The 25,107-nt window shown below is 45.9% G+C and overlaps 1 protein-coding gene across 1 annotated transcript in view; it reads left to right on the top strand.

Annotated features, from left to right (window-relative positions):
• TMPRSS9 (transmembrane serine protease 9) overlaps positions 1-25,107 on the top strand; it is a 346,177-nt gene that overhangs the window by 142,909 nt on the left and 178,161 nt on the right. The gene's annotated exons all lie outside the window — the stretch shown is intronic.

A 25,107-nucleotide genomic window follows, 5' to 3' on the forward strand; every position in this document is an offset into this window, starting at 1 on the left:
TGGGGCGCATTATGTCAGGATGGGGAAAAGTATACAAGGAAGGGAACCAGGATGAGGCACAATATACCAGAAGGGCAATTTACATCAAGATGGGGTTCATTCTACCAGGAAGGGGACCGGGATGGGGCACATTATATCAGGATGGAGAACATTATACCAGGAAGCTGAATAGGATAAGGCACAATATACTAGGAAGCGGACCAGGATGGGGGACCTTATTACTGGAAGGGGCATCCCTTATTACATAACATCTTCTCTAGTTATGTATGGTGCAGTCCATTATTACATAGCATCCTCTGTTGTTATGTACAGTGCTGTCCCATTATTACATAGAATTATCTCTCGTCATGCACAGCACCATCTCTTACATAACGTATTCTCATTAATTTTTTATAAGCACAGCACCCTCTCTTGTGAAATGTAAATCGATTGCTGATGGAGAAGCACTTGCCCAGAAGACCAGTCCATCAGCCTCCTCCATCAAAAAGAAGCTTTACCATATTCCATCAGCAATCATTTCAGTTTATATCTAACAAGAAAGGACAGTATGTAGTAAAGACGGTGCTATAAATAACAAAACTAACAAGGGAATTTAATATGCAAGGAATGGTACTGTATGGAGCGCCCCCACACCGCCGCAGGGCCGAGGGATACCCGGAGCCGGGCCTCTGGGTCTCAGTCCTGGGGTTGTCACGGTGGCTAAACCCGGTCCGTGGCCCTGTCTGTCAGTGGGGGACGTCCGGTGCAATAAGTGGTGTTGTAACGGTGCAGTTGTGGGGTGCAGGTCGCGGTAAATAACGAGGACACCAGGTTGCAGTCTCTTTACCTCTTTACTGGAGATCTCTGAGTCCTCAGTCCAGAATACGGTTCACCAGGCTGCGCAAGTCCGGCCGGTCCAATGGCACCTCCAGAGTTCACTTCACAGGTGGAAATCGGTGCCTTCCTTCTTAGCGCTATGTGTTGTAGTCCTCCCCTGCTGTGCTTACGGAAAGTACCCCACAACCGTTGTGTCTGTTTCTTAAGTTCCCTCACAACTCGATTAAATGATGTTCTTCTAATCTTCCGTCCCTTCCTGATGTTACAGTTAGAACGGCACCCGTTTGTCGGATAGGCCTGGAGTTCTTCCGGGACCCTAGAGACGCCCCTCTCCCGCAATTGCCTCCCAAGACTTCATAGGTGATATGTGTTAGACAGCCCGCCTTAAACTGACTGTCCTGCCGCTGTTTAGAGTATTGCTTGAAGCTGAATGTTATAATACTCCCTCGGCATTCCGGCCACCGGTAGTGCGCCTCAGTAGGGTGTTGCTCCGGTCTTACAGCACGACCCCTACTGGAATTCTCCTATTGCTTGATCTCGTTTCTCACTCAGCACAATCTATCTCGCTTCTAGTCCTTTCTTGGGTCCCGCCGCTTCCCGGAGCTGGCGCGGACCTGTTACGTTCTTTTCAATGCCAAGCCTCTGTCAGGATCCCACCCCTGACAGAGACCCTACTGTCTCTTCCTCCACAACACCCTCTGCCACTAGGTGTTGCTTCGTCCAATCCAGTCAGCTTTCTGATCTAACTTCCTGCCTGACCCCCAGTTTACCCACTATGGTGGGGAGTGGCCTAATGAATAGAACCCTTAGCTCCCCCCGGAGGCCCAGCTGTGAAATGTATTGGTGTCTGTGATACCTGGTCAGATGAACTCCTTCAGTGCCATCGGACGCACCATAGCTCCCCATAGTGGCGGAGCCACGGTACTGCAACGACCAGGACTCTGGGGCGCTGCACTCCCCCCTGGTTAAACACAGTACTCCGGGACTGGGAAGAAAACAACAATACAAGTTTAGCAAAAAGACATACAATTTTGTTGAGTGCAAATAATAAGTATACTTGAACAGAGCTTCCCTTTATGGGAGGTGAGGACACTTGAACGTTACAAAACATGGTTAAATATTAAAACGTTATAAATTACAGGCTATAAATAACTCCTGTTACCCAACCGGGTATTCTACTAAGTGCAAAAACTGCTAAATAACATTTTAACATCGCCCTTAAGGACATACACTCTGTATCCACCAAAGGCCTTCCTATAATCACATTATAAGGTAAGTTAACTTTTTCATTCTCCTTCTTTGAGTCTGTAGGACCGCCTGTCCTATCGGCACCAGACCTACTACCTCTCCTTTCTGTTACAGGACCGTCCCGTTCAGCCAGGACCTACTGCCTTTTCAACTGCTATACATAGTATAGGACATAACATACTTTCAGTTTTAGAAGCTTTGAGCCATCTACGTATGGCTCCTAGGAGGACTCACTACCTAACCCCTACGGGTTCACTTTCTGTCCTCTGTAACACATTACTAACTCTTTCTTAACTTTCTATGGAGGACTCAGGGTTTACCTTCTATCCCCATTTTCTTATCAACATTATCAACTATCTTCTTAGATCATCAACCTTCATTAATACTTTCTTACTTCCGACTATGCAGGACATTCTGTCTACCCCTAGGGGCCTACTGCACCTTCCTTCTGTCTCTCAATCTTTCTTCTAAGGAACATTATCAGCATTTCTTTACAGTTAACCAGTTGGATACATATAACTTTTACATGTAAGTATCATCATTTTCTCTTATCAAACATCATTGCTATCTATCAGTCTTAAAGCAAGACTATCAGTCTTTCTTTAAGTGCAACACGTGAACATCCCCTTTAAGAGGGGACCAAGTCTTTAGGAGGTAGCATTTGTTCTCTAGCTACCAGTCCTTTCTCAGCAAAAGCTCCGGTATGGTATCTTCACAAAGAGTCTTTAAGTAAAACCGGTAGGAAACACCCTTAAGAAGGTGTAAACTATTTACAAAGAAGAGTTTGTATCATGCACGGTCCATGATTACTGCAGTTCTTTCAACTTGAGGAAAAATAAACAAACAAGAAGGATCCCGAGTCAGCAGAGGGATCCATAAGAATTACCCTGGACGGGTTTAGCAGCAAACAATCAGGAAACAAACAGTTAACGAAGAACTATTTACATTTTCATTTTTCCGAGGTTTGTTCTTATTCAGGTGGCCTTGGCCCCTGGCCCCCGACTACTGTGGCAACCGTACTGGTAGTTGGTCTCTCAGATGCCATCAGATCAGCCGGTGCCTGGATTTGAAGGCTAATCCTGCTTGCGAGTTCGGTAGCCGCTACAAGACGTACCGTGGTGATGGGAACGAGGTCCGGCAAATCGGGATCAGTCATGATCGGGACAACAGGGGGCGCTCTCTCGGGCTCACACCGTCGAACGTCCCGGGCACACCATCCTTGTGCACTCCGATGGCGGGTGTAAGTCACCTGATCCCCTCTTTGTAACGGGTCACCATTTCGACTGCAGCAGGGGGTCTTCACATTATAGCTAGTGACAAAGACATCAGTTGGTAGCCCCGGTTCCTGTATGGAGCCCCATCCCCTCTTCGGGTGGTAGGCCAGTACAGTTCCCCGCTTTACCACGTCTTTCCTGCCGGGAGCAGACTTCTTATGTGGCGTGTCAGGTGGTTCGATCTCGTCCCGATCTTTCCAGTGTTGGATCAGACATTGCTTATACTGCTCCCAGGTAAGTACCGCAAGGGTGAGGACATCCTCCCGGGCCCCACCCGGCCCTGTCCAGGGGGTATCCCACCGAAGGATCACCCCGTCTAAGCCCACACCTATGGGTTCTCCCATCTTGGTTGGTAGCGGAGGCACTAGCTTCCCCATCGCGTTGGAGGTGAGGATAACCCGCTCCACCAAGAAGGAACGATCATTGCCGGGGTGGGGAGCGGTCACGGGAGTGGGATCGATCGTGGAGGCAGGGGTGTCTGCTGTACCTGCGCCTGATGTGGTTCCACCGATGTCGATCCGGTCCGCTGACAAGAACGCTGGAGTCGGCTGCTGCCCGGACCGCGGCTCCTCCAATACGGTCCCCGAACACGGCTCCGCCCGCTGCGGTTCCTCCTCCGCTGGCTTCGAGGTTGGGATTGGTGGACTCGGCTCCACTATCTGTTCCAGGGGCTTCAGATTCTCTGGCTGCAGGGAGCATGGGTCCACCTCCGGTGAACAAGGGCAAGCCGGGATTACTCCTTCTTCGTTCCGGTACTCGCTATTCCTCATCATGATCTGCTGATCGGTGGCAATGCATACATCGGACTCCGCCATTTCTCCAGGGCCTGGCTTCCCCGTCTCCTGCTTCCCGCCGTTGCAAATCAGGGGGTTGTCCTCTGTTTTGGGGCAGGTCATCTCTTTGCAGCCAGAAGCGCAGGGGGCGGTAGCCATTTCTCGCGCCACTCTGGAAGTCTCCTCCCATAGCACGCCCTCCTTCTTCTCTGGTGTAGCAATGGCGGCGGCTTTTGGCGGTAAATGGCGCAGCACAGTTCTTGCAATAAAGTACAGTAAATCACAGTCCCAAGGCACACATGACCCGATTCTTCAGGCTTAAGTAGATCCTGTTCGTGACGCCAAGTTTGGAGCGCCCCCACACCGCCGCAGGGCCGAGGGATACCCGGAGCCGGGCCTCTGGGTCTCAGTCCTGGGGTTGTCACGGTGGCTAGACCCGGTCCGTGGCCCTGTCTGTCAGTGGGGGACGTCCGGTGCAATAAGTGGTGTTGTAACGGTGCAGTTGTGGGGTGCAGGTCGCTTTAAATAACGAGGACACCAGGTTGCAGTCTCTTTACCTCTTTACTGGAGATCTCTGAGTCCTCAGTCCAGAATACGGTTCACCAGGCTGCGCAAGTCCGGCCGGTCCAATGGCACCTCCAGAGTTCACTTCACAGGTGGAAATCGGTGCCTTCCTTCTTAGCGCTATGTGTTGTAGTCCTCCCCTGCTGTGCTTACGGAAAGTACCCCACAACCGTTGTGTCTGTTTCTTAAGTTCCCTCACAACTCGATTAAATAATGTTCTTCTAATCTTCCGTCCCTTCCTGATGTTACAGTTAGAACGGCACCCGTTTGTCGGATAGGCCTGGAGTTCTTCCGGGACCCTAGAGACGCCCCTCTCCCGCAATTGCCTCCCAAGACTTCATAGGTGATATGTGTTAGACAGCCCGCCTTAAACTGACTGTCCTGCCGTTGTTTAGAGTATTGCTTGAAGCTGAATGTTATAATACTCCCTCGGCGTTCCGGCCACCGGTAGTGCGCCTCAGTAGGGTGTTGCTCCGGTCTTACAGCACGACCCCTACTGGAATTCTCCTATTGCTTGATCTCGTTTCTCACTCAGCACAATCTATCTCGCTTCTAGTCCTTTCTTGGGTCCCGCCGCTTCCCGGAGCTGGCGCGGACCCGTTACGTTCTTTTCAATGCCAAGCCTCTGTCAGGATCCCACCCCTGACAGAGACCCTACTGTCTCTTCCTCCACAACACCCTCTGCCACTAGGTGTTGCTTCGTCCAATCCAGTCAGCTTTCTGATCTAACTTCCTGCCTGACCCCCAGTTTACCCACTATGGTGGGGAGTGGCCTAATGAATAGAACCCTTAGCTCCCCCCGGAGGCCCAGCTGTGAAATGTATTGGTGTCTGTGATACCTGGTCAGATGAACTCCTTCAGTGCCATCGGACGCACCATAGCTCCCCATAGTGGCGGAGCCACGGTACTGCAACGACCAGGACTCTGGGGCGCTGCACTGTACATAACAAAAGAGGGCACTATGCAATAAGAGATGGTAATATTAATAATAATAAGAGGAGGCTATGTAGCATTTCCAGTAATAGTATTTTTATAGTTGATTGCCATAAAAGGAGGCAATACATTTCTTGGACGGGGGCCCAAGCTTTCAGTGTCCGCCCCTGATGACAACGGCACCACACAATCATGTTGTGGAAGCACCGATGAGGGGATAGAATGATGTGCCCGCCTGCCAATATAACGCGTCACCATTATAAGGTCTTCAGAAGGGTGTTTCTTTTCTTTCCACACTCTTAGGCTGCCGTCACACTAGCAGTATTTGGTCAGTATTTTACATCAGTATTTGTAAGCCAAAACCAGGAGTGGAACAAATAGAGGAAAAGTATAATAGAAGCATATGCACCACTTCTGCATTTATCACCCACTCCTGGTTTTGGCTTCCACATACTGATGTAAAATACTGACCAAATACTGCTAGTGTGACGGCAGCCTTACAGAGGGTTAGGAGGAACCCTGTTTTTATGGACTGAAAGAACAGCTGTAGTTACTTAGAACTAATTTTCCTGTAGGTCTGGAAAATGGCTCTACAATCCTGAATGGGACTGCAAGGCTTCTCAAACTTTTTCTACTGGATCCTCACCAGACAGGCCAAGATTATGTCTAGGACTCACCAACCATGTGTAGTGGAAGTCCCTACTAAAAATAAAAAGCTCAGTCTTCTTTTTTTAGTATTCTGAATCCAGTATAACATTATACAAATGATATAATTATATTATTAAACTACAGTTACATAGGTTGAAAAAAGACATAGGTTAATTAAATTCAACCTTTCTCCACCAATTTTGCGTTTCATCACCAATTTAACTATAACCCACAATGTAATGTGTGTCGAGGAAATCATCCAGCCCTTGTTTTCAAAGCTGTTAGGCTATGTGCACACGTTGCGGAATTGCAGCATTTTTTTCTGTGCAGAAACGCTGCAGATCCGCAAGTGATTTACAGTACAATGTAAATCAATGAGAAAAAAAATGCTAATAGTGCTGAAAAATCCGGACCGAAAACGCTGCAGATTAAAAAAAGGACCATGTCAATTATTTTTGCGGATCTGCAGTGTTTTTGCACCCATTGACTTCCATTAATTCAGTCATATCCACAGCAAAACCGCAGGATCTGCAGTTTTGCTGCGGAGTTGGGTGCGAGAAATGCTGCAGATCGGGAGAGGAAGAGTGTGTGGGCGGAGACTATGTGTGTGGGCGGAGACTGCGTGTGTGCAGGGAATATGTGCGTGTGTGTATTTGTGTGTGTCTGCAGTGGTCTGCGGGTCTGCGGGGCTGTGTCTGTGGGCAGGGGTCTGCGGAGCTGTGCAGGGGTCTGTGGGGCTGTGTGGGTGTGCGTTGGTGTGTGCAGGACTGTGTGTGTGCGGGGCTGTGTGTGTGTGGGGCTGTATGTAGGCAGGCATCATCCGATGGGACTTCTAGTACATACAGTACAGACAGTACATACAGTACATATAGAAATACAGTACATACAACATAGAGTAAATACTCACCAATCACCTAGTCCCCGAAGCCCTCAATTCTCCTGTAAGAAATATAAAAATAATAAACCAACAATATACTCCCTGATCCACAGTAGTCAATGTAATAATGAGTGTCCCATGACGATCTCCCATGGAGAGCTGTCACATCAGCAGATGCGATCGCTCTCCAGGGGCTCCAGCGATACAATGACGGAAGGTATCTTTCCACACTACATCCCTCCGCCGCTGTGAGTACAGTATTATTCATACTGTCACTTGTGGCACAGCTGCATGGGAAAATTCTCATGCAGCAGTGCCGTAAAGTGAGAGCAATAAACTCATTGAACCCTCAGTGATAACACTGCAGGAGCCATTGTCTCCTGTCAGTGTGTCATTGAAGGTCTATAGAGCTGTCACATCTTTTGATGTGACAGCTCTATAGGGAAGATCACGGTGGGACATTCGTTATTAATTGGACTGCGTCGGACAGGGAGTATACGGTTGGTTTATTATTTTTTATTTTTTGCAGGCGATTGAGGGCTTCGGGGAATTAGGCGTGATTGTAAGTATAGTGAAATTAAGAATATTAAAATACTTTTTTCTGGTTGTGTCTTTTTTAACTCTTGTACTACTATAGGATTAGTAATGGATAGGTGTCTTATTGACGCCCCTCCATTACTAACCGGGCTTGATGTCACCTTACAATACAAAGGTGCCAGAGTAACCCCTTATTACCCCATATGCCACCGCTACAGGGCAGTGGGAAGAGAGAGGCTAAGTGCCGGAATAGGCACATCTTACAGATGCGCCATTTCTGGGGCAGTTGAGAGCTGGTATTTGTAGGCGGGGGGGCAATATCCATGGCCCCTCTCTAGGCTATGAATATCAGCCCGCTGTCTGCATAGCCTTTCTGGCTATAAATTATAGGGGACCCCACATCATTTTTTGGGGGGTCCCCCTATTTTAATAGCCAGTAAAGACTACGCAGACAGCTGTGGGTTGATATTCATAGCCTGGGAAGCTTCATGGGTATTAACCCCTTCCTAGGCTACAAATATCAGCCCCGAGTTGCTGGCTTTCCCACTCTGGACTTGAAAATTGCATGGGAGCCCACGCAATTTTTTTTCCGTATTGCGCTTAAGGCCGGGTCACACTTGTGAGAAACTCGCACCTCAATACCCGGGCCGGCACTGCCACCGGCACTCGGGAGCGGAGCGTGCAGCTGCATAGAAATACATGAAGCTGCACACTCTGGTCCCAAGTGCCGGCGGCAGTGCCGGGTATTGAGGTGCGAGACTCATGCGAGTTTCTCGCAAGTGTGACCCCAGCCTAACAAAGATTTTGTGTGTGTGTGTGTGTGTGTGTCTTTATTTAACTCTCTATATACTATTTTATTATTACTAAACATTGGGCTTGGTATTTATCTATCTATCTATCTATTATCTATGTATCTATCTGTCTATCTTCTATCTATCTATTATCTATATATCTTCCATCTATCTATCCATCTATCTATCTGTCTATCATCTATGATCTATCTTCCATCTATCTATTATCTATCTATCCATCCATCTATCTATTATCTATCTATTATCTATCTACATATCTATTTGTGTAAACAGTATTCTTCAATGGAGTATGTAAATGAAGAATTTGGACAAGAAATGACATCACAATTCTTTTTTTTTTTTTTTTTAAGTATGTTAGCTTTATTTAGGTTACAAAAATGCAGACAAATCTGCATGAAAAAAACTCACAAAAAACGCAGCAAATCCGTATTTTCTGGTAAGAGAGGGAAGAATCTGCACAGAAAATTCCACAGGCAAATCTGCAACGTGAGCACATACCATTATAGTGTCTGCCATTACTACCTTTTGCAGGGCAATCCACAATCTGACTGCTCTAACTGTAAAGAATCAACTTTCTTCCACCTGTAATGAGTGCCCCTGGTCCTTAGTATAGTCTTTGGAAGGAATAAGTAATGTGCCAGTGTTTTGTACTAGCCACACATATATTTATACACAGGGGTGGATTAAGGGTAGCCAGGGCCCCGGGCTGTTCAGACACTGTGGGCCCCCCCGGTCATGTGACGGGGGGGGGGGGGGGGGGGGGGGGGGATTTGGTCATGTGACGGGGGGGTGTCATGTGACGGGGGGGTCATGTGACGGGAGGGGTCATGTGACCGGGGGGGGTCATGTGACGGGGGGGGGTCATATTATACCCAAACCAGATTATTCCAGAAAAATGGCCGGGCCCTACTCTACTGTAACCTATTAAATATTTGTTAAAATCTGCAATATAATTTAGGTATATTTTGACCAATAATATCACATACAAGGAACAAATACCACCGCGCCATGACCAGACCACAAATTACAAACACAGTGATCGAATAATATCACATACAAGGAACAAATACCACCGCACCAGGTCAAGACCACATATTACCACCACTTGGTGACCAAATAGCACATTCAAGGGACAAATACCACAACACCATTTCCAGACCACATATTACCACCACATAGTGACTGAATACTACAATACTGATACTGATCAGTAATAATAAAAAAAACAAAACACAATACTATCACCATAAGTGCCAGTATTCACAGGAGATCTGTACTTAGTATGCAGTGTCTGTGTAGAGGTAATACAGAGATCACTGGTGACATTGTACACAGGACCTCTGTATATAGTATAGTGTATAGTGTCAATGTATAGGTAACACTGACTCACCAATGACGTCTCTAGGTGAAGTCCTTCATCTTTCATCCAGCACAGACCGCCATCATTTCTTCCAGCCAGGACTCGTTTCTGCAGGAAATGACACAGTTATCTCGAGCTCTGCTTGCAGAACACATTACTTAATTTTTCACAACTTCTACATTACACATGGAGAAAAAAAGGCGATATAGAGTCACTCTGCACAGTAACAGGACCGCCCCCCCCCCCCCATTTAAAACAGTATACTCAAAAAATAAAATAAATACATCACTGCAGTAATAATATCCCTTAATTAGCCCCTATGGTAATAATATTCCCCACCCTGGCCCCGTGTGTATCATTCCTGGCTCCTGCCATATGTTCTCCCATCCTGCACTCATGAGTATCCATTCTACCCCATGTGATCTCCCCATCCAGCCCCATCTGTCTCCATCGTATTCTCCTGCCCCATGATCCAATCCTGCCCCATGTCTTTCATTCTGCCCCGTCTCTACATTCTGCCCATGCCTCCAATCCTGCCCCCAGTGTGTCCAGCAATCTGCCCCAGTGTGTCCAGCATATTACCCCCAGTGTGTCCAGCAATCTGCCCCAGTATGTCCAGCATATTGCCCCAGTAACCAGCAATCTGCCCCAGACAGTGTCTCCAGCAATCTGCCCCAGTGTCTGACTCCAGCATATTGCCCCCAGACAGTGTGTTCAACAATCTGCCCCAGTATGTCCAGCATATTGCCCCAGTGTGTCCAGCATATTACCACCAGTGTGTCCTGCAATCTGCCCCAGTATGTCCAATTGTCCAGCATTGCCCCCAGTGTGTCCAGCAATCTGCCCCATTGTCTCCAGCATATTACCCCCAGTGTGTCCAGCAATCTGCCCCAGTATGTCCAGCAATCTGCCCCAGTGTCTCCAGCAATCTGCCCCAGTGTCTCCAGCAATCTGCCCCAGTGTGTCCTCCAGCATTGCCCCAGTGTGTCCAGCAATCTGCCCCAGTGTGTCCTCGAGCATTGCCCCAGTGTGTCCAGCAATCTGCCCCAGTGTCTCCAGCAATCTGCCCCAGTGTCTCCAGCAATCTGCCCCAGTGTCTCCAGCAATCTGCCCCAGTGTCTCCAGCATTGCCCCCAGTGTCTCCAGCATTGCCCCCAGTGTGTCCAGCAATCTGCCCCAGTGTCTTCAGCATTGCCCCAGTGTCTCCAGCATTGCCCCAGTGTCTCCAGCATTGCCCCAGTGTCTCCAGCAATCTGCCCCAGTGTCTCCAGCAATCTGCCCCAGTGTCTCCAGCATTGCCCCATGTCTCCAGCAATCTGCCCCAGTGTCTCCAGCATTGCCCCGTGTCTCCAGCAATCTGCCCCAGTGTCTCCAGCAATCTGCCCCAGTGTCTCCAGCAATCTGCCCCAGTGTCTCCAGCATTGCCCCCAGTGTGTCCAGCAATCTGCCCCAGTGTCTCCAGCAATCTGCCCCAGTGTCTCCAGCAATCTGCCCCAGTGTCTCCAGCAATCTGCCCGTGTCTCCAGCATTGCCCCCAGTGTGTCCAGCAATCTGCCCCAGTGTCTCCAGCAATCTGCCTGTGTCTCCAGCATTGCCCCCAGTGTGTCCAGCAATCTGCCCCAGTGTCTCCAGAAATCTGCCCCAGTGTCTCCAGCATTGCCCCAGTGTCTACAGCAATCTGCCCCAGTGTCTCCAGCATTGCCCCAGTGTCTCCAGCAATCTGCCCCAGTGTCTCCAGCAATCTGCCCCAGTGTCTCCAGCATTGCCCCCAATGTGTCCACAGTCCACCGTTAGCTTATAAAAAAAAAAAACAGTCTCCTCACCTTACCAGCGCTCCATGCGGCGAGCTCCCTCCAGCCGCGCACACTCGCCGGCGACTGACAATGACGTCAGACGCCGGCGACGTGTGAGCTGCGGCCGACTTCAGCTGCCAGCCTCCAATTGGCTGGCTGGCGGCTGTTGTTAACTATTGAGGTGCGGGCGAACGCCCGCACCTCAATAGGGAAGCGCCGCAGCGCCGGAAGGGGCCCGGTGAGCAGATGAGAAGGGGCCCGATGCGGACCCCCTCTCTCTGCCCACCGGGTCCGGGGGGCGGGGCACATAAATGCCGGCGGGCCGGGCACACTCCGGCGAGATTATCAGAGGGTCAATCTGCGGTGGCCCAGGGCCCCCCCAAGCCACTGGGCCCTGGGCTACCGCCCATATTGACCCTCTGATAATCCGCCCCTGTTTATACATGTAAATGAGATCTCCTCTGAGGCATCTTTTTTCTAAGTTTCATCATATGAGAGGCCTTCCGTTCCTTGTAATAATTTAGTTGCCCGTCTTTGAATTGATTCTATCTTCTGAATATCGTTTTGAAAATATGGAGCCCAGAACTGGAACATATATTCTAGATGTGTCCTCATCAGTGATTTATAAAGGGGTAATAATATGTTGGGATTGTGGAATTTTATCTCTCATTTTATATATCCTGAAATCATGTTTGCTTTTGCAGCTGCTGCCTGACATTCAGTACTACTGCTCAGCTTACTTGTAACCAGAATACCCAAGTCCTTCTCCTGTTCTGTAGTCCCCAAGATACTCCCATTTAATGTATATTCAGCAATAGGATTACTCGGTCCTAGGTGCATTACTCTACATTAAACTACATTAAATTTCATTTGCCAAGTTTTTGCCCATTCAGTCATCTTATTCAGATCGTTTTGCAATATTGTAATGTCAAGGTCAGGTTTTAATATCCTGCATAGTTTGGCGCCATCAGCCAAGACTGACACTTTACTCTCAATCCCATCCGCAAGGTCATTAATAAAGAGGTTAAAAAGAATCGCTCCTAGCAGGGCTGGACTGGCCATATGGCAATTCTGGCAAATGCCAGAAGGGCCTGTCTAGTCGTGGGCTGCCTGGTCTGCTACTTTGTTGACAGAATCAATGTTCTAAAGGCACCAATGCTGTTAAGAGTCGTGACGGAGCACAAAGTCGCTGACTCAGTCACTTACCCCAGCAAGCCACGGGTATCATTAGAAATATTGGTCTGGTAGTAAATCTTGCTTTCCTCCATCTAGGGTAATATTAGTAATATATCCCATCTGGTTCATGGGGATGGGGACAACATGGGCCTGTGTGATTTCAAATGCCAGGACTGAATTTCAGACCTGATAAAGGTCTGTTGACCTAAACGTCGCTACAGGAGGCAGAATAAATGTAAGCTCCTATTTTTTCACCATCCATTGTGGCGCTGTCTCTTTGTTTTTTTGTGAATTTCAGACCCAGTCCGAACCTGGCTCCTAGCACAGATCCCTGTAGTACCCCACTGCTAACTATTTCCCGTTTGGAGAATGTTCCATTTATGACAACTCTTTGTTTCCTGTCATTTAGCCAATTCTTTACCCATCTGCATATAGTTTCCCCCAGTCCCTGCTTATGGAGTTTCAATATAAGGCTGTTATGGGGAACAGTATGAAATGCCTTTGCAAAGTCCAGATGAGTCACATCAGCTGCATTACCAATATCCAGATTTGCACTTACCTCCTCATAGAAACCCAACATATTAGTTAGACACAACTTATTCTTCATGAATCCATGCTGGTTGTCAGTTATTATATTATTATCTACAATATATTTCTACAGGTCATCTCTTATAATGCCCACAGAAATTTTGCATACTACTGATGTCAGGCTTACCAGGCAGCATTTGCATGGATCCACCTTCTTACCTTTCTTAAATATCGGTACCACATTAGCCATCCTACAATCCAATGACGCCACCTGTCATGATCTCTGCAGGCAGAGATCATAGCAAGCCTATAGAGGGACAAGCTCTCGGAAGATGGAACTATACTGACCATGAACTAAGCCTGCCGCGCAACTAGAAATAGCCAGGTAGCATTTCCTATTTATCGCTAGATGCCCAGCTCTGGCCTAAGACCTAAATAGCTAGCAGAGGGAAATATAAGACCTGGCTCACCTCTAGAGAAATATTCCAAAGAAGACAGTAGCCCCCCACATATAATGACGGTGAGTTCAGATGAAACAACAAACGCAGCAGGAAAATAGTCTTAGCAAATTTGAGGTCCGCTTACTAGATAGCAGAAGACAGATAGTATACTTTCATGGTCAGCAGAAAAACACTAACAAAACACCATCCAGAAATTACCTTAAACTCTGGCATTAACTCATAACGCCAGAGTAGCAATCCCTGATCAACGAGAGCTTTCCAGACACAGTAACAAAACTTCAGCTGTGAACTGGAACAAATAGGCAAAACAAAACATGGACAAAAGTCCAACTTATCTAGTTGTTGTCTAGAAGCAGGAACAAGCACTGAGAGGCATCAGATAACATTGTTGACCGGCAAGAAACCACCAGAGAAATGAGCTTAAATAGCGACACCCACTACTGATGGAACCAGGTGAAACAGGAAAGAGGATGACAAGTCCAATTCCACAAGCGGCCACCGGGGGAGCCCAGAATCCAAATTCACAACAGTACCCCCCCCCTCAAGGAGGGGGCACCGAACCCTCACCAGATCCACCAGGGCGACCAGGATGAGCCCTATGGAAGGCACGAACAAGATCAGAAGCATGAACATCAGATGCATTGACCCAAGAATTATCCTCCTGGCCGTAACCCTTCCAGTTGACCAGATACTGGAGTCTCCGTCTGGAAACACGAGAGTCCAAAATTTTCTCCACAACGTACTCCAACTCACCCTCAACCAACACCGGAGCAGGAGGCTCAACTGAAGGCACAACAGGTACCTCATACCTGCGCAATAACGACCGATGAAAAACGTTATGAATGGAAAAGGACGCAGGGAGGTCCAAACGGAAAGAAACAGGATTAAGAATCTCCAATATTCTATAAGGGCCGATGAACCGAGGTTTAAACTTAGGAGAAGAGACCCTCATAGGGACAAAACGAGAAGACAACCACACTAAATCTCCAACACAAAGCCGAGAACCAACACGACGATGACGGTTGGCAAAACGCTGAGTCTTCTCCTGGGACAACTTCAAATTGTCCATAACCTGCCCCCAGATGTGATGCAATCTCTCCACCACCGCATCCACTCCAGGACAATCCGAGGACTCCACCTGACCGGAGGAAAATCGAGGGTGAAACCCCGAATTACAGAAAAACGGGGACACCAAGGTGGAAGAACTGGCCCGATTATTGAGGGCGAACTCTGCCAATGGCAAAAAAGCAACCCAATCATCCTGGTCAGCAGAGACAAAACACCTCAGATATGTCTCAAGGGTCTGATTAGTCCGCTCGGTCTGGCCATTAGTCTGAGGGTGAAAAGCAGATGAAAAAGACAAATCTATGCCCATCCTAGCACAGAATGCCCGCCAAAATCTAGACACAAATTGGGTACCTCTGTCAGAAACAATATTCTCAGGAATACTGTGCAATCGGACAACATTCTGAAAAAACAGAGGAACCAACTCAGAAGAAGAAGGCAACTTGGGCAGAGGAACCAAATGGACCATTTTAGAGAAACGGTCACAGACCACCCAGATGACAGACATCTTCTGGGAAACAGGCAGATCTGAAATAAAATCCATCGAGATGTGTGTCCAAGGCCTCTTAGGAATAGGCAAGGGCAACAGCAGTCCGCTAGCCCGAGAACTACAAGACTTGGCCCGAGCACAAACGTCACATGACTGCACAAAGACTCGCACATCTCGTGACAGGAAAGGCCACCAGAAGGATCTTGCCACCAAATCCCTGGTACCAAAAATTCCGGGATGACCTGCCAATGCAGAAGAATGTACCTCAGAGATGACTCTGCTGGTCCAATCATCCGGAACAAACAGTCTATCAGGCGGACAACGATCCGGTCTATCCGCCTGAAACTCTTGCAAGGACCGCCGCAGATCAGGAGAAACGGCCGACAAAATTACTCCCTCCCTAAGGATACCTGTGGGTTCAGAATTACCAGGAGAGTCCGGGTCAAAACTCCTAGAAAGGGCATCTGCCTTAACATTCTTAGAACCCGGTAGGTATGACACCACAAAATTAAAGCGAGAAAAAAAATAAAGACCAGCGCGCCTGTCTAGGATTCAGGCGTCTGGCAGTCTCAAGATAAATCAAATTTTTGTGGTCAGTCAATACCACCACCTGATGCCTAGCCCCCTCGAGCCAATGGCGCCACTCCTCAAACGCCCACTTCATGGCCAAAAGCTCCCGATTCCCAACATCATAATTCCGCTCTGCGGGCGAAAATTTGCGAGAAAAGAAGGCACAAGGCCTAATGACGGAGCAGTCGGAACCTTTCTGCGACAACACTGCCCCAGCTCCGATCTCCGAAGCGTCAACCTCAACCTGAAAAGGCAGATTCACATCAGGCTGACGCAACACAGGGGCAGAGGCAAAACGGCGCTTAAGCTCCTGAAAGGCCTCTACAGCATGAGGGGACCAATTAGCAACATCAGCGCCTTGTCTGGTCAAATCAGTCAGTGGTTTAACGACATCCGAAAAACCAGCAATAAATCGGCGGTAAAAGTTGGCAAAGCCCAAAAATCTCTGAAGACCCTTAAGAGAGGAGGGCTGAGTCCAGTCACAAATAGCTTGCACCTTGACGGGATCCATCTCAATGGAAGAGGGAGAAAAAATATACCCCAAAAAGGAAATTTTCTGGACCCCAAAAACGCACTTAGACCCCTTCACACATAAAGAATTAGACCGCAGAACCTGAAAAACTCTCCTGACCTGCTGGACATGAGAGTCCCAGTCATCAGAAAAAATCAGAATATCATCCAGATATATTATCATAAATTTATCCAGAAAATCGCGGAAAATATCATGCATAAAAGACTGGAAAACTGAAGGGGCATTAGAAAGACCAAAAGGCATGACCAAATACTCAAAGTGGCCCTCGGGCGTATTAAATGCGGTCTTCCACTCATCCCCCTGCCTGATCCGCACCAAATTATACGCCCCACGAAGATCAATTTTAGAGAACCACTTAGCACCCTCTATACGAGCAAACAAATCAGTAAGCAATGGCAATGGGTATTGATACTTAACAGTGATCTTATTCAGAAGCCGATAATCAATACATGGTCTCAAAGAGCCGTCTTTTTTTGAGACAAAGAAAAACCCAGCTCCCAAGGGAGAAGAAGATGGACGAATATGTCCCTTTTCCAAAGACTCCTTTATATATTCCCGCATAGCAGCATGTTCCGGCACAGACAAATTAAACAAACGACCCTTTGGATATTTACAACCCGGTATCAAATCTATGGCACAATCGCACTCACGGTGCGGAGGTAACGACCCAAGCTTGGGTTCGTCAAAGACGTCTTGATAATCAGAGAGGAACTCAGGGACTTCAGAGGGAATGGACGACGAAATAGAAACCAAAGGTACGTCCCCATGAATACCCTTACATCCCCAGCTCAACACAGACATTGCTCTCCAGTCCAAGACTGGGTTGTGAGACTGCAACCATGGCAATCCCAGTACCAAATCGTCATGTAAATTATACAACACCAGGAAACGAATAATCTCCTGGTGATCCGGATTGATACGCATGGTTACTTGTGTCCAGTATTGTGGTTTATTATTAGCCAATGGGGTGGAGTCAATCCCCTTCAGAGGAATAAGAGTCTCCAAAGGCTCTAAATCAAAACCACAACGATTGGCAAAGGACCAATCCATAAGACTCAGAGCGGCGCCAGAGTCAACATAGGCGTCCGTGACAATGGATGACAAAGAGCAAATCAGGGTTACAGACAAAATAAACTTAGACTGAATGGTGCCAATGGAAACAGACTTATCAAGCTTCTTTGTACGCCTAGAGCATGCTGATATCACATGAGTAGAATCCCCACAATAGAAACACAATCCATTCTTCCGTCTAAAATTCTGTCGCTCACTCCTGGACAGAATTCTATCACACTGCATACTTTCTGGCGTCTTTTCCATAGACACCGCCAGATGGTGCACCGGTTTGCGCTCCCGCAGACGCCTATCAATCTGAATAGCCATTGTCATGGACTCATTCAGACCTGCAGGCAAAGGGAACCCCACCATAACATCCTTAACGGCATCAGAGAGACCTTCTCTGAAAGTTGCCGCCAAGGCGCACTCATTCCACTGAGTAAGCACAGACCATTTACGGAATTTTTGGCAGAAAACTTCAGCTTCGTCTTGCCCCTGAGATAGTGCCATCAAAGTTTTTTCTGCCTGAAGTTCCAAATGAGGTTCCTCATAAAGCAAGCCCAAGGCCAGAAAAAACGCATCCACATCGCGTAACGCAGGATCCCCTGCTGGCAATGAGAAGGCCCAATCTTGAGGGTCACCCCTGAGCAAGGAAATCACAATCCTAACCTGCTGAGCAGGGTCTCCAGCTGAACGAGACTTCAGGGACAAATAAAGCTTACAATTATTTCGGAAATTCTGGAAGCTAGCTCTATTCCCTGTGAAGAACTCCGGCAAAGGAATTCTCGGCTCAGATACCGGAGCATGTACCACAAAATCTTGTAAATTTTGTACTTTCGTGATGAGATTATTCAAACCCGCAGTTACACTCTGGAGATCCATTATTGTCAGGTGCACACAGAGCATACAGAGATTAGGAGGAGAGAGAGAAAAAAGACTGCAGCAAGGCAGACTGGAGGAAAAAAAAAAAAAAAAAAAAAAAAAAAAATTCCAGCAGACTTCTTATAACTCTCCTTTCTCAACCTGGGTCTTTAACACTTTATGGGCCGGTCAAACTGTCATGATCTCTGCAGGCAGAGATCATAGCAAGCCTATAGAGGGACAAGCTCTCGGAAGATGGAACTATACTGACCATGAACTAAGCCTGCCGCGCAACTAGAAATAGCCAGGTAGCATTTCCTATTTATCGCTAGATGCCCAGCTCTGGCCTAAGACCTAAATAGCTAGCAGAGGGAAATATAAGACCTGGCTCACCTCTAGAGAAATATTCCAAAGAAGACAGTAGCCCCCCACATATAATGACGGTGAGTTCAGATGAAACAACAAACGCAGCAGGAAAATAGTCTTAGCAAATTTGAGGTCCGCTTACTAGATAGCAGAAGACAGATAGTATACTTTCATGGTCAGCAGAAAAACACTAACAAAACACCATCCAGAAATTACCTTAAACTCTGGCATTAACTCATAACGCCAGAGTAGCAATCCCTGATCAACGAGAGCTTTCCAGACACAGTAACAAAACTTCAGCTGTGAACTGGAACAAATAGGCAAAACAAAACATGGACAAAAGTCCAACTTATCTAGTTGTTGTCTAGAAGCAGGAACAAGCACTGAGAGGCATCAGATAACATTGTTGACCGGCAAGAAACCACCAGAGAAATGAGCTTAAATAGCGACACCCACTACTGATGGAACCAGGTGAAACAGGAAAGAGGATGACAAGTCCAATTCCACAAGCGGCCACCGGGGGAGCCCAGAATCCAAATTCACAACAGCCACCCATGTTACAGCGGTCTATCAATTATTGAGCTCAATTCCCGCAATATCTGTGGATGAATGCCACCTGGGCCGATGGATTTGTCAATGTTTAAACTGTTCAAACGTAGATATAGATAGATTCTTTTTGTGTTAACCTAGTAATATTGGGTGGTGAACTTTGATTTTTGCCTTGCTAAATGATGCCTGTAACAGACAGTTCCTTGGTGAACACGGATGAAAAGTGCTTTTTTAATATCCAAGCCTTGTTTTGTCCTCTATAATTATCTTGTTATTGCCGTCTTTTAAGGGGCCGATACCATCTGTTTTTTTGGGGGGCATTGATGTATTTATAACAAATTTGGGGATTTATTTTAATGTAGTTGGCTATATGTTTCTATGTAGGTAACTTTGCTTGCTTGATTTCTTTTTTACATTTCTTATTTAGATCTTTATACTCCTGAAATGCTTTTTCAGTATTCTCAGCTTTCAAGATTTTAAATGCCCTTTGTTTCTGTCTTATTAAACTTTCTACTGTCTTATTTTTCCATAATGGTTTCTTTTTATTCTTTGACATTTTATTACAAAAATATATAAGTTTCCTCCAGGATTCTAGTATTTCCTTAAAAGTGCCCTATTTATGTTTTGTATCCCCAGTTACCATGACATGGTCCCAGTCTACACGATTAAGCTCTTCCCATAATTTGTTGAAATCAGCTTTACCTAAAGTTCCAGGTTTTGGCATTTCCCCTTTTGAATGTTTGATTGAAAATTACTTTAAAACTTACCATATTATGGTCACTGCATCCCAAATGCTCCCTGACCTGTAGATCTGAAATTGTATCTGGTGTATTTCACAGAACCAGATTCCGCAGATTACCTCCCCTGGTTGGTTCACCGACCATCTGAGAGAGGTAATTGTCCTGAACTGTGGATAAGAACTTGTAGCTTTTAGCACAACCAGAAGATTCTATGTCCCATTGAATGTCTGGATAGGAAAAATCCCCAATTATAAGAACCCTATTACTGTTTGCTGCCTTTTTTGTTGCAGGATTGTATCCTCTACCTGTTCAGCTATATTAGGAGGCTTGTAGCAAACTACAATTAGCAGCTTTCCATTCTAGCCATCCCTATGTATATTTACCTATAGTGACTAAAGCCTGAGCAGAATATGATCACTTTTCTGTGAACTGTCTCCTGGCACCTTATTAACAATAAAGGGGCACATCATATTTTGAAAATCTCTGTATTAGTCAGTTGGAAGGGTTTCACAGTTAGCTCCCTTGAGAGTCAGAGCCAAATTTGGAATGTGTGACAAGGAATCTAGAGTACTATAAAGGTTTATCCATTTTGGGGTATTTCTTTTTTCTTCTTACTCAAAAGCCTGCATTTGTGGCTAAAAATAATTTTTGCCATTGGGTTTTATTAAAAATGTTGCTCTGTTTTACATTTATGTGCTCTTTGTGTCCCTGAATATTCAACTTTGATGTGGTCTGTAGTCATAAATCAGTTGAAAGCAGCTCAGAAAATGAGGACTACAAGAACAAACTCCCTTTCAGACTATCTCAGTGGGTTGACTGACGAATTCTCTGTTAACTCATTCTGCAGCAAGCAATAGATATTGCAAAACAAACACTATAGAAGGCAAAGAGTGCAACATTTTAATGAAACCCAATTGTAAAAAATTCCAAGTAAGAAAAAAAATTGTCCCCAAAGATGGATAACCCACGGAGAAGTCCATGGGAGTCAAGAGTGGACCTGTATGATGTAAAATGGTTTTTATTTCGCAATTGTGCAGCGAACAGGGATCTGAAAAAGTTTTATAAACAATTCTATGTTTCCTATCTCAGATGAGCATGATGTAGGGACAGATACCCCAATTTCCAGCTATGTACCACATATTGGGTTGTTGTTGCAAATTTGAATAAAGACAGTTATAATCAACCAATGCTATTTATTTGACTCAGACCCATTTCACATAGTTACATAGTTATTAAGGTTGAAGGAAGACTTTAAGTCCATCTAGTTCAACCCATAGCCTAACCTAACATGCCCTAACATGTTGATCCAGAGGAAGGCAAAAAAAAACCATGTGGCAAAGAGTAAGCTCCACATTGGGGAAAAAAATTCCTTCCCGACTCCACATACGGCAATCAGACTAGTTCCCTGGATCAATGCCCTATCAAGGAATCTAGTGTATATAACCTGTAACATTATACTTTTCCAGAAAGGCATCCAGTCCCCTCTTAAATTTAAGTAATGAATCACTCATTACAACATCAGAGAGTTCCATAGTCTCACTGCTCTTACAGTAAAGAATCCGCGTCTGTTATTATGCTTCAACCTTCTTTCCTCCAGACGTAGAGGATGCCCCCTTGTCCCTGTCTCAGGTCTCTGATTAAAAAGATCATCCGAAAGGTCTTTGTACTGTCCCCTCATATATTTATACATTAACATAAGATCACCCCTTAGTCTTCGTTTTTCTAAACTAAATAGCCCCAAGTGTAATAACCTATCTTGGTATTGCAAACCCCTCAGTCCTCTAATAACCTTGGTCGCTCTTCTCTGCACCCGCTCTTGTTCAGCTATGTCTTTCTTATACACCGGAGACCAGAACTGTGCACAGTATTCTAAGTGTGGTCGAACTAGTGACTTGTATAGAGGTACAGGAAAGATATATATCTTGGTACCGTGTTAGCCAGTAGATAGAAAAATATTTATAATTGAGAGTCCTCAGTGGTTGATACCTTTTAATGGCTAACTAAAAAGATGGTAACAAATTGCAAGCTTTCGAGACTACACAGGTTAAATATGTGATTCTTCAGAATTTGTATTAGTCTATGCCTGATGAAGAGACCTGTGTAGTCTCGAAAGCTTGCAATTTGTTACCATCTTTTTAGTTAGCCATTAAAAGGTATCAACCACTGAGGACTCTCAATTATAAATATTTTTGTATAGAGGTAAAATTATGTTCTCCTCATGAGCATCTATGCCTCTTTTAATACATCCCATTATTTTATTTGCCTTTGTAGCAGCTGCCTGACACTGGCCACTGAATATGAGTTTGTCATCCACCCATACACCCAGGTCTTTTTCATTGATGGTTTTGCCCAGAGTTTTAGAATTAAGCACATGGTTATACATCTTATTACTTCTACCCAGGTGCATGACCTTACATTTATCCCCATTAAAGCTCATTTGCCATTTATCAGCCCAAGCTTCGAGTTTACATAAATCATCCTGTAATATAAAATTGTCCTCCCCTGTATTGATTACCCTGCAGAGTTTAGTGTCATCTGCAAATATTGAAATTCTACTCTGAATGCCCCCTACAAGGTTATTAATAAATATGTTAAAAAGAAGAGGGCCCAATACTGACCCCTGTGGTACCCCACTGCTAACCGCGACCCAGTCCGAGTGTGCTCCATTAATAACCACCCTTTGTTTCCTATCCCTGAGCCAGCTCTCAACCCACTTACACATATTTTCCCCTATCCCCATTATTCTCATTTTATGTATCAACCTTTTGTGTGGTACCGTGTGTTTCAAAAGCTTTTGAAACATGTTCGTTTTTTGTGTCCATATGTGGTCCATTTTTTAAGGGCCGCAAATATGGACACATGTGCGCCCATTGTATTCAATGGTGATGTGCACATGTCAGGTTTTTTACATGGACCGTGTGATAAGTACCAGTCCTGGGAAAAAGCTGTACAGATCGCACTGTTTCCAAGTGCTGGTCTCCCTGAGATCTGCGTGACGAGGCGACAATTATGGAAGTTATATTCAGCATCCACTGTGTACATTGTATGTAAAATAAAGAATTATTTTTAAAAATTGTCGTGGTCTGCAGTGTAATTTTGATACCTATCAGAGGGAAAGCCCATGGCTGGGGGCTGATGTTACTAATCTGGGAAAGGGGACAATATCCCAAAAGGTTCCTAGGCTATTAATAACAGCTCACAGCTGTTTGCTTAGCCTTTACTGGTTAGTTTATGGGAGACAGGCCTTTATTCTTGCTGTGTATTTACAATATGACTATGGGTTTAGTAATGGGGGTGTCTTATAGACGCCTCTCCATTGCTAATCACTGGGTTTGATGTCAGCTGACAAAACAAAGTTGACATCAACCCCAACCCTATTACCTCACTTGCCACCACCACAGGGCAAGCAGAATGAGTGACGCTAAGCGCCAGATTTGGCTCAACTCATTGATGAGCCTTTTCTGGGACTGCTGAGGGCTGATTTTATTAGCCTGGAGGGGGGCTAATATCCCCTTCCCTGGCTATTAATATCAGCCCACAACTGTCTGTTTAGCCTTTGCTGGTTAGAATTTATCAGGGAACCATGCATCATTTCTTTTCAGGGGTCCCCCTATAAACCAACCACTAAAGGCTAAGCAAACAGCTGTGAGCTGTTATTGCCTGGGAACATGTAGGGCTAATGGTACATCTCCCACGGACACACGATTGCCACATAAATATGACACATAAACAATGAACAGATACATGGATGTCACATACGTACATACGGATGGCAAACGGACACGGACCATAGATCTCACTAAACTAGTTTTTCCAGTACAGGAATCACCAAGACGTATGAAGAGTACCTAAGACAGAAAGAAAATCTATCTCTTTGCATATATACAGTATATATGCAAGTGAGCACAATATATTATATTGTTGAGGTCAATACAAGATATTATGACGCTATCAAAGTACAGATCTATGCAACATTCTATTATATACGCCATTCCTATTATTTAGCAGTTAAACAACATGTGAGTCACTTGGCACACAGTGTGCTCGTTGTTCCCTGAAGCACTATCCTGGCCCACACTCTGTGTCGTATGTCTATGTTGGAAGTAACGCGCCACAGGAACAGTCCTCCGCTACAGCCAGATCATCTCCCGAGCCTGGTTCGGCTCTGGTTATGGTCTTCCACTGGCATGAGTCATGATCTACTACTGGTGTGGGTCACTGATCTTCCTCTTAGCTCAAGTCATGGATCTGCCTCTTAGCCCAGACATTCTCTGTGTTCTGACCGCTCTCGGACTCTTCTGTCGCGATGGTGACTGCAAGCCCCTTTGTAGCCACACAGCCTGCCTGGTACAGGTTCTGGCTCAACTGCATCCTTCTCTGTCTGGTCAGGCCTTATATATTTAGTAACTGCGACACAACTGTCACCTGACCTGGTGTCGTCTCCAATCTCCTCTCTATGGGAACATGCACTTCACTCTTCAGTTCTTTTTTTCTTTTCACTTTCACTTTCTCTATAGCCTCAAACTGAAGAATGCTTGGGTTATGCAGCAAGAAATGATCCAAAACACACCAGCAAGTACACATCTGAATGGCTTCAGAAAAACAAAATTAAAACTTTGAGATGCTGTGGCATGACCTTAAAAAGGTGGTTCATGCTCGGAGACCCTCCAATGTGGCTGAATTACAACAATTATGCAAAGTTGAGTGGGCCAAAATTCCTACAGAGCATTGTAAGGGTATGTGCACACGTTGTGGATTCCATTACAAATTTTTCTGTGCAGATTCATAAAAATCCACAGATAAAAAGCTCTGCGTTTTACCTACGGATTACCTGCGGATTTACCGAGGATTTACCATGGATATTGTGCTGAATTCGCCTGCGTTTTTACACCTGCGGATTCCTATAAAAGAATAGTTGTAAAACGCTGCGGAATCCACACAAAGAATTGACATGCTGCGGGAAATAAACTGCAGCTTTTCCGCGTTTAATTTTCCGCAGCATGTGCACTGCTGATTTGGTTTTCCATAGGTTTACATGGTACTGTAAAATGCATAGAAAACAGCTGCAGATCCGCAGGGCC

The sequence above is a fragment of the Ranitomeya variabilis genome, chromosome 1, assembly GCF_051348905.1.
Source record: "Ranitomeya variabilis isolate aRanVar5 chromosome 1, aRanVar5.hap1, whole genome shotgun sequence".
NCBI classification, from domain to species: domain Eukaryota; kingdom Metazoa; phylum Chordata; class Amphibia; order Anura; family Dendrobatidae; genus Ranitomeya; species Ranitomeya variabilis.